We start from the raw sequence: 7,858 nt of genomic DNA, 5'->3' as shown, positions 1-7,858 counted from the left end.
ACGGAGTGATCGGAGGATCCTAGAGGAGAATGAACGGTACATGAACATAGCTCAGGGGAAGTTGAGAGAAAAAGGTCTAAGAGGCTAGCATATTGATTGGGTGTATCGGGCACACGGGTGGGTTCGCGAACTATCTGAGTAAGGTCATAAGCAATGGCAAAATCATGACAAAACCTCCCCTCATCATCTGTCTTATTTGAATGGGTCAGCCATTCCACGTTATGGACGTTGAAGTCACCACAGATGTGGATGTTAGCCGAGGGATGTGAAGACAGTATGTGGTCTATTTTCTCAGATATGCTCTTAAAGATAGTAACTCCGCTGTTGTGGGGCCTATAGAGGGCAAATATAAATGCAGTGGTCTTAGCAAGTGCAACTCTGAAGCACATATAGGGTAAATTAGGATCTTCTCTGGAGATATCCCTGCCACATGGGAAGCCATCCTTAATGTAGGCACATATTCCATGCCCATGGCGATCTTGGGTGTCAGATTTAGCTGTTAAATTGGAGTATCCGTTAATAATGAACTCATCTAGGGAAGTGGTCGGCCCTATTCCAGTTTCACTTAGAAATAATATGTCCGGTTTCGTCTCCTGTAATTGGGTTTCAACCTCTGGAAGGTTGGAACGTAGACCCCTGATATTGGAGAAGGAGACCTGGTAGTAGGGGTATACGCTGGAAGATGGGGTTCTAGGTTTAATCGAGTTTTTATTCTGGAGATATTTCATGTTGAGGTTTTGGGATTTGTGGAATAGGTCGGCATACTTGGTTAGAGCAGTACAGAGAGGGAAAGTAAGAGAGAAAAAGACAGGAAAAATTTTTTATTTGTAGCACACGAAAAGGTAAAGCCGTAACAATTACCCACTAGTATGGCATCGAGAGGCCCCACCAGAGACTACTGCATGGTCCAGATCCACTCACCAAATGGCAATACAGCAGTCCCAGTACTTTGCGCCTGCTGATAGGACAGCCTCCTTAGTGGTTAATCCAAGGTTCGGGTCCCTGACTATCAGGCGGATAACGTCAGCCCAGACAAAACGTTTACCTCCAGCACCCTTACTAATGACATGGCAACAAGGACAGAAAAAGACAGAAAAATATCCGACATCTCAGACTACTGGTCACCAAGTAGTACCGACCTTTAAGCAGCTTTTTCTTCACCCTTTGTCAGAAACATCACTCATTGAATGAGGACTGAATGACAAAATAGGAGAAGCGAGAGTTACTGGAGCTGCTGATAACACATCCACTGTATTATCTACTCTCCTTAAAAAAAAAAGGGGGGGGGAGAAGGGGAATGGGTACAAGTGACTTATTTATATCCAAGTAGTAAGTCCGGTGCGAAGTTAATAATTCATGACACTTCTGGTGATAATCTCCCCTCCCATATTAATGGGTGGAAGTTTGTCGTTATCTATCTAGTTTGAATCATTAAAGTTTCATCTTATAATTAATAAAAATCCAATAATTAACTATTATCAATTTGCAAAGTCTGCTAAATATTAATTTACATTAGAGTTTAAATAATTATTCAAGGTTTTAATTTAGGAGGTTCGTTTTCATGAGTGACTGTTTCTATTGAAGCATAGTCTTTTCCAACGGTGTCGTTACATTTTAACACTTGGACCAACACGTTGTATCTCAGACAGTCACAAACGGCCCCAAAATTAAGGAAAGTCGAAAGCAAAAAAATCCGAAGCAAAATTCATCTCAAAGCAGCAAAACTAAAGCAAGCTTGCTAGGACACTATATACATAAATATATGCTAATCTGGGCATATTTTATGGGTGTGAACATATAGCTTCTTATTAACTAATTGTAATAAAAATTTAACCATATAATAGTATTATAATCTTCTAAAAGCCTGCAAATTTTCATGTTGTTTCGGCTCATTAAACAAAGATATGAGCATTTCAATATTCAATTTGGCGACGAGCGCAGATATATTCATATATAGATATACCACTTTTTGGGGCAATTTTATAAGGTCAAAATCCCGGCAACAACTGATCGTTATTGTATATATGAAGGCTCGAAGGAAAACTAATGACCTGAATTGTGTTGTGGGCTATTTGACATTTGCCCTGAAGGTCGCACATGTTTAAAGAAGTGGGTGGATCACTTTTCTATATTAATTTAACGTAAAATAACGTAAAATGAGCACCACCTTATGGCCATCTTGGCTATAAAGTGGATGTTCATTTTACACTAAATTTATCTAGAAAATTTTAATTTTTTTCATATCTTGGAAACTACTCCCTTTCTTGGGATTTTTACTGTTATTCTCTCTCTCAACACCTTCCTAGTGGCAATTTTAAAGGATTTTTCTGAACCTTTACCAATACGTCAATCATAGTCATTTGATTCCCTGGTTTTGCAGATGAATTACAAAATATCTGATATTTCCACAGAACCTCTGTTTCAAATAATCTGAAATAACAGCAAGGGAAGACTTGATTCCAAATATTCCTCATATGTTATATCTACCCTCTTTGGTTTTTTATACACTAAGGAAATTTCACAGTGTGTAAGTCCTATCTTATACTGAAAATATTCATAATCATATATATATATATACATACATATATATATATATATATATATATATATAACTACTTAATTTACTCACATAAAATTAATGTACGAAAGTATAAATTTATGCGTAAACTTTAAGTATTTACTTCAAAAGTGCTCAATACATAGGTAGATCTAGAAAGCTGATTGGCTAACTAAAATTTCAAAACTAAAATTTCAATAGAAGATGCGCATATAAAAACGACAAACAACCACAGAATTCGCGCATAAGCCTGAAGAATCCTAGAGTTGATGAAACGCGGAATATTCAGTGTAGCTTAATCGACATATACATTTTATAACTTACTATATATATATATATATATATATATTATTTACTATAATAATGTAGACACTAGTGTTTCATTCTTTCGGGAATCATCAGTGCAGGGTGTCACAATTAACGCCAGTCGAGAGATTCGCAACCCGGCAACAGAAGTCATGTCTGGCTTCATTAGCAAGGAACGAACCATTCGGCTACCGTCAACCGCGAGAGGTACAGTTGAATATATATATATATATATATTTATATATATATATATATATATATATATATATATATGTGTGTGTGTGTGTGTGTGTATAAATATATATGCGCATGCACGTGTGTGTGTGTGTGTGTGTGTGTGTGTGTGTAACTTAGTAATTTAAATGAAGCGAGCAACCGTGGACTTTTCGCGGGTCGCAGTTGTATGAAGTAACCAGAAACGTGCGTGCGTATCGTTTGACCGAAGGATTGTTGGTTATGGCGACGGTGGAGGTGGGTGGGTGGTAGTTTATGATTTTTGGGAATGTGTGTTTATCTATTCTGCCATGTTTGGCCATCTATGCCGATGTAACTGGCTATGTGGATTGTTTTGTCGAGTTTGTTTATCAGTGTTTTCATGTGTTTAGAAGTTCGAGGCCGAGGGTATAACGTATTATATATGGCTTTGTATATACTCGTGCCAGATTGTGTGGCCCGTCTGTAAACATGCTGCGCGTGTATTTACATTCCGTTGCCTGTGTGTCGCCTTTTACCGTACATATAAGCAGGTGCGTGAGCGAGAAGAAAATATGAATCGCTTATAAAAAAAGTAGAGAAGAAATAATAACAAAATAAAGTAGCGTCTATATAGATGTAGATAAGCCTTTACATTCCTATCTAAACACGCGTAGTAAAATTTGGATGAACTAGTAGGATAGACAAGACTTTCAAGCCCTAACGGAGCAATTAGTCTTAGAGAAGAAAAAATCCCTTTAAAATGATACAATTAGCATTTATATGTGCATAATCACGTTGCCACACCGGTTCCCGTTAGATCACCGACGTTAAGCAACGTTGCAGCCTGGTCAGTATTAAAATGGGTGACCATTTGTGATTTCCATGTGCTGTACGTGCTCTCTGCTCATCTCGGCATTGTTTTCAGTCGTATAGCACTCCTTCTTGCCACTGGACTCAAGTAGTGTTGATTTAGAAGGGTTGTGGTTGTGGTTTCGCAATCCTTGCCTCACGATTACTCGCTCAGCTACCCTTACAGAGGATATCCATTGTCTCTTGATACCGAACGGAGGCATCGATGGAGTGCTAAATAGTTAGATGTGCTAAAATTGAGTACTGTTAAAATATCTGGGGAGATGGCGCTCAGAGCATTCCCTTTTGCTTTGGCAGAATACAAAATGTACCCTGAAATATAACGGGGGTGGTCGATTCTCTTCCCTCCAACCCCTTTGTAGTCTTTTCCAGCTCTTTATTTTTATGGTAGGTATTCAACTTAGCTTCAAACTCTGTAAAACCCTCACATAAAAACTCTTCGACCTCCTGTAACATAGTCTTTTTCAACGGTGTCATTACATTTTAACACTCGGATTAACACGTTGTATTTGAGACCGTCACAAATGAGCCCAAACAACAGATGTGTTCACGGTTGTATCTCATAAGATTATCGAATCTCTCGACGGAGGCTTCCTTTCTAGGGCAATTGCTCTTGACCTATCAAAGTCTTTAGACAGAATGTGGCATAAAGGTCTACTTCACAAGATCTCCAGCTATGGTATAGCTGGAAATGTCTTTTCAATTATTAAAACATTTCTCGCTGATAGGTTCATAAGAGTAGTGGTTGATTGGGCAGAAATCAGAAGCTCATAGTATTAATGCTGGAGTCTCTCTGGGGTCCATCCTGGGTCCAACTTCAAGGATGGAGTATTGTTGTCACATCTGGATGGGAGCTGCTAGGAAGAACTATTCTGCCTTGATAGAGTTCAAATAGACTTCGTGGCCTAGTGGGGGATGCCCTTTTCTCTTCTATATAGCCTCTTTTTCACAAAAGAGACGTTGGGAACTTGTCTCTGCTTTATCGTTATTTTCATAGTAAGTGCTCGTCTGAGCTCCAATCCATCGTTCCCCCTCACCAAACATTCATGAGAAACACTCGTCTAGCTTAAAACACTATCAATAATTTCTCCCACTCTTTATCTGTGCCTATTCACAAACATAGATTCCATGAACAAAGTTTCTTTCTTAAAACTATACGCTGGTGGAACTCTCTTCCGTTAGCCTGCTTTCAAACTCACTAGAATATGGTCGTCTTCAAGTCCAACGTAAACAAGTTCTTGATGAGCCGTTCCTCTTAAGTAATCCAATTTAACAAATTTACACTAACGATCACTATAATATTGTCCCATTGACTACTGTACACTCTTTAACCCTTATACTCGAGTGGCCTCTGAGCCTTGATAATTGGTGATTTCTTTGTAAAAAAAAAAGAAAGAAATTCAACTCGATATTTTTTCAGTTAAAAATAAATGCATTCATCCTGGGTTCATCTAAAACAACACATTGCTCATTGATATAAAAGTCTTAGTTTATCTCGTGTTACACGTGCTTTAGAAAACCTTACCATTTCGACATGCCTTATGAGTCTCTCACCGCCATCACAGGGTCACATGTCCATCTCATCCTGAACGTATTTTCCTTTTTCGTCCTCACCACGCTGTACATTTTTCTCTTTTCCTTTCTTTTTCTTTTCTTCTTCCGTTGTGACGTCACTTCGCGCACTAGCTCGGTCATTTGCATATATTTCATGCGCATTCTATTACTGCTACAAGCGCTAGCGGCTTTGATACACGGCAACTACTGTAAATAAATTTTGCTTTCGTCCCTTGCGTAGCTAAAACTGAACTGAAGTTCCGTGAAGAATTTTTTTTTTTAAATATGCATCTGTTGGATACAGTATCACTGAACTGCTTCCTAGGTGACTACAACATGGTCTTTCAAGTTCAATGTTAAGAAATACTTGTTTAGATCTCAACTTGATTAACTTTTGACTATTTAAGCCATTGTTTTCGCTCCTTTCATGATGTTGTTAATTTAAGCATAATATTAATGCGTATCCTCGAATAGCCTTTAGACGTCGATTAGCGGTGATTCCTTAGTAGAAAAAAAAGAAGACAAAAAGGATTTACTTCGACTGTGGCATTATTACTCAACAATAAACTCACGAATAGAAAAAAGCAAATCCAGGAGAAATTCAATCGTTGATATCGGATCGAACCAGCTACATATTCTCTCCTCCAGACATTATCTAGAGACCGGAATGAAATACCCTACAAAATAAAACAGACGTTAATTTTAATTATATACAACTTTATAAGGTAAACTTTTTTCTTACAAACAATAATACCTGCTGTTAATCAATCGCTACATGACAAATTCCTGCTACGGCTCAGGTAGCAGATATCATTATTGGATATATTGTTTTCCCACCAAGTCTATAATCGATAATTTTCTGTATAATTAAAAAAAAGTTACTTATGTCTCTGGAAAACATGATATGTCTGCTAGAATAAGTAAGTTGTCCTAATGTTATATTGTGAAATGAAAATAACGATAGAGGGAGAGAGATATAAAGGGAAGAGAGAAAGAGAGAGAGAGAGACTAGCAAAGAAGCTTCAATTGGTTTACCTTGGCAATACATGTTTTCGTAAAGTGAGTTTGGGACAACAATCTCACTTGTTTTAGCGTTGCATTTTCGTGAGTAACTAAGTATATTACCATATTTTAATGATTCCTCATCCTTTTTTTTTTTATTACATTTTCACCCCAAACAAGGCAAATTGCCACTTTGGTGTAGGGGGCTACTATCAGGGGCAACAACTACTGGGGTACTATGTAGGGATTTGGGCAGCAAGGTGTCGGTTCACGTTACACTTGAACTTCTGCACGTCAGTACTGTTGGGGAAGCAGGGACCTGGAATGGAATTCCAAAGTCTAGCGGTTCTGGGGAAGAAACTACCGGAGTAAAAAGATCTTTTACATCTAGGGATCTCTTCAGTGTGGGGGTGGGATCTAGTAGCCTGTCGGGTTTGTCGAGGGTGCTCGCGTCGTGGGGGCACAAGTGATTGCAGTTCGTCAGAGCATTCACCACTAAAATACTTGTAGAAAAGGCAGAGGGATGCAACATTTCGTCGATGGGACAGAGGCTGAAGCTTAGATGCCAGTTCAGGGCCTATCAGGTTTGCGACTCTCTTTGAACCTTGTCAAGGAGCGAGAGACTAGTAGCAGATGCACCAGCCCAGATGTGGCAGCAATACTCCATACATGGGCGAATGGTGGCCTTATAGAGGTACAGGATACTTTCGGGTGTTAGTAGTTTTCTAGCACGGTAGAGAGAGCCTACCTTTCTTGCAGCGGCCCTGGCAATGCCTTCAATGTAATTGTTCCAACTCATGTTTCCTGTGAACGTTAGGCCAAGGAGTTTGAAAGATGGACTCTCAGATAAAGAGTCGTTGGCCATTGCTATGGGTGGTAGAGAGGGTTTCTTGTAATTATTGAATGAAACTAGTTTAGTCTTGGCAGCATTGAACGCGACCAACCACTTTTGTCCCCATTCCAGTACAGATTGGAGGTCTTCCTCTAGTGTTTCTGCCATTTCTTTAGAAATGTGTTCATTCGTCTTCCTGTCGTGTCTGCCATAGAGTGTAGTGTCATCAGCATATATACCCATCTCAGAGGCAATGTTGTCGGGGAGGTCATTTATGAATATCAGGAACAATAGAGGTCCAAGGATAGAACCCTGGGGCACTCCCGCATTTATATCATATTGTTTAGATGTGCGACCGTCGAGGACTATCTGGATTTTTCTCTTATCTAAGAAGGATTTAATTATGTTAAGTATTCTACCAGTGATACCGTTTGATCTGCTTTTACTGAGGAGACCCTCATGCCATACCCTGTCAAAAGCCTTAGATATATCTAGAGCTACCGCTCTGCCTTCCCCCGCTTTGTCCAGTGAATGGTATATAC

The sequence above is a fragment of the Euprymna scolopes genome, chromosome 27 (assembly GCF_053919585.1).
Source record: "Euprymna scolopes isolate OS-2025 chromosome 27, ASM5391958v1, whole genome shotgun sequence".
Classification (NCBI taxonomy): Eukaryota; Metazoa; Mollusca; class Cephalopoda; order Sepiida; family Sepiolidae; genus Euprymna; species Euprymna scolopes.
Note: the sequence above shows the minus strand (reverse complement) of the source record.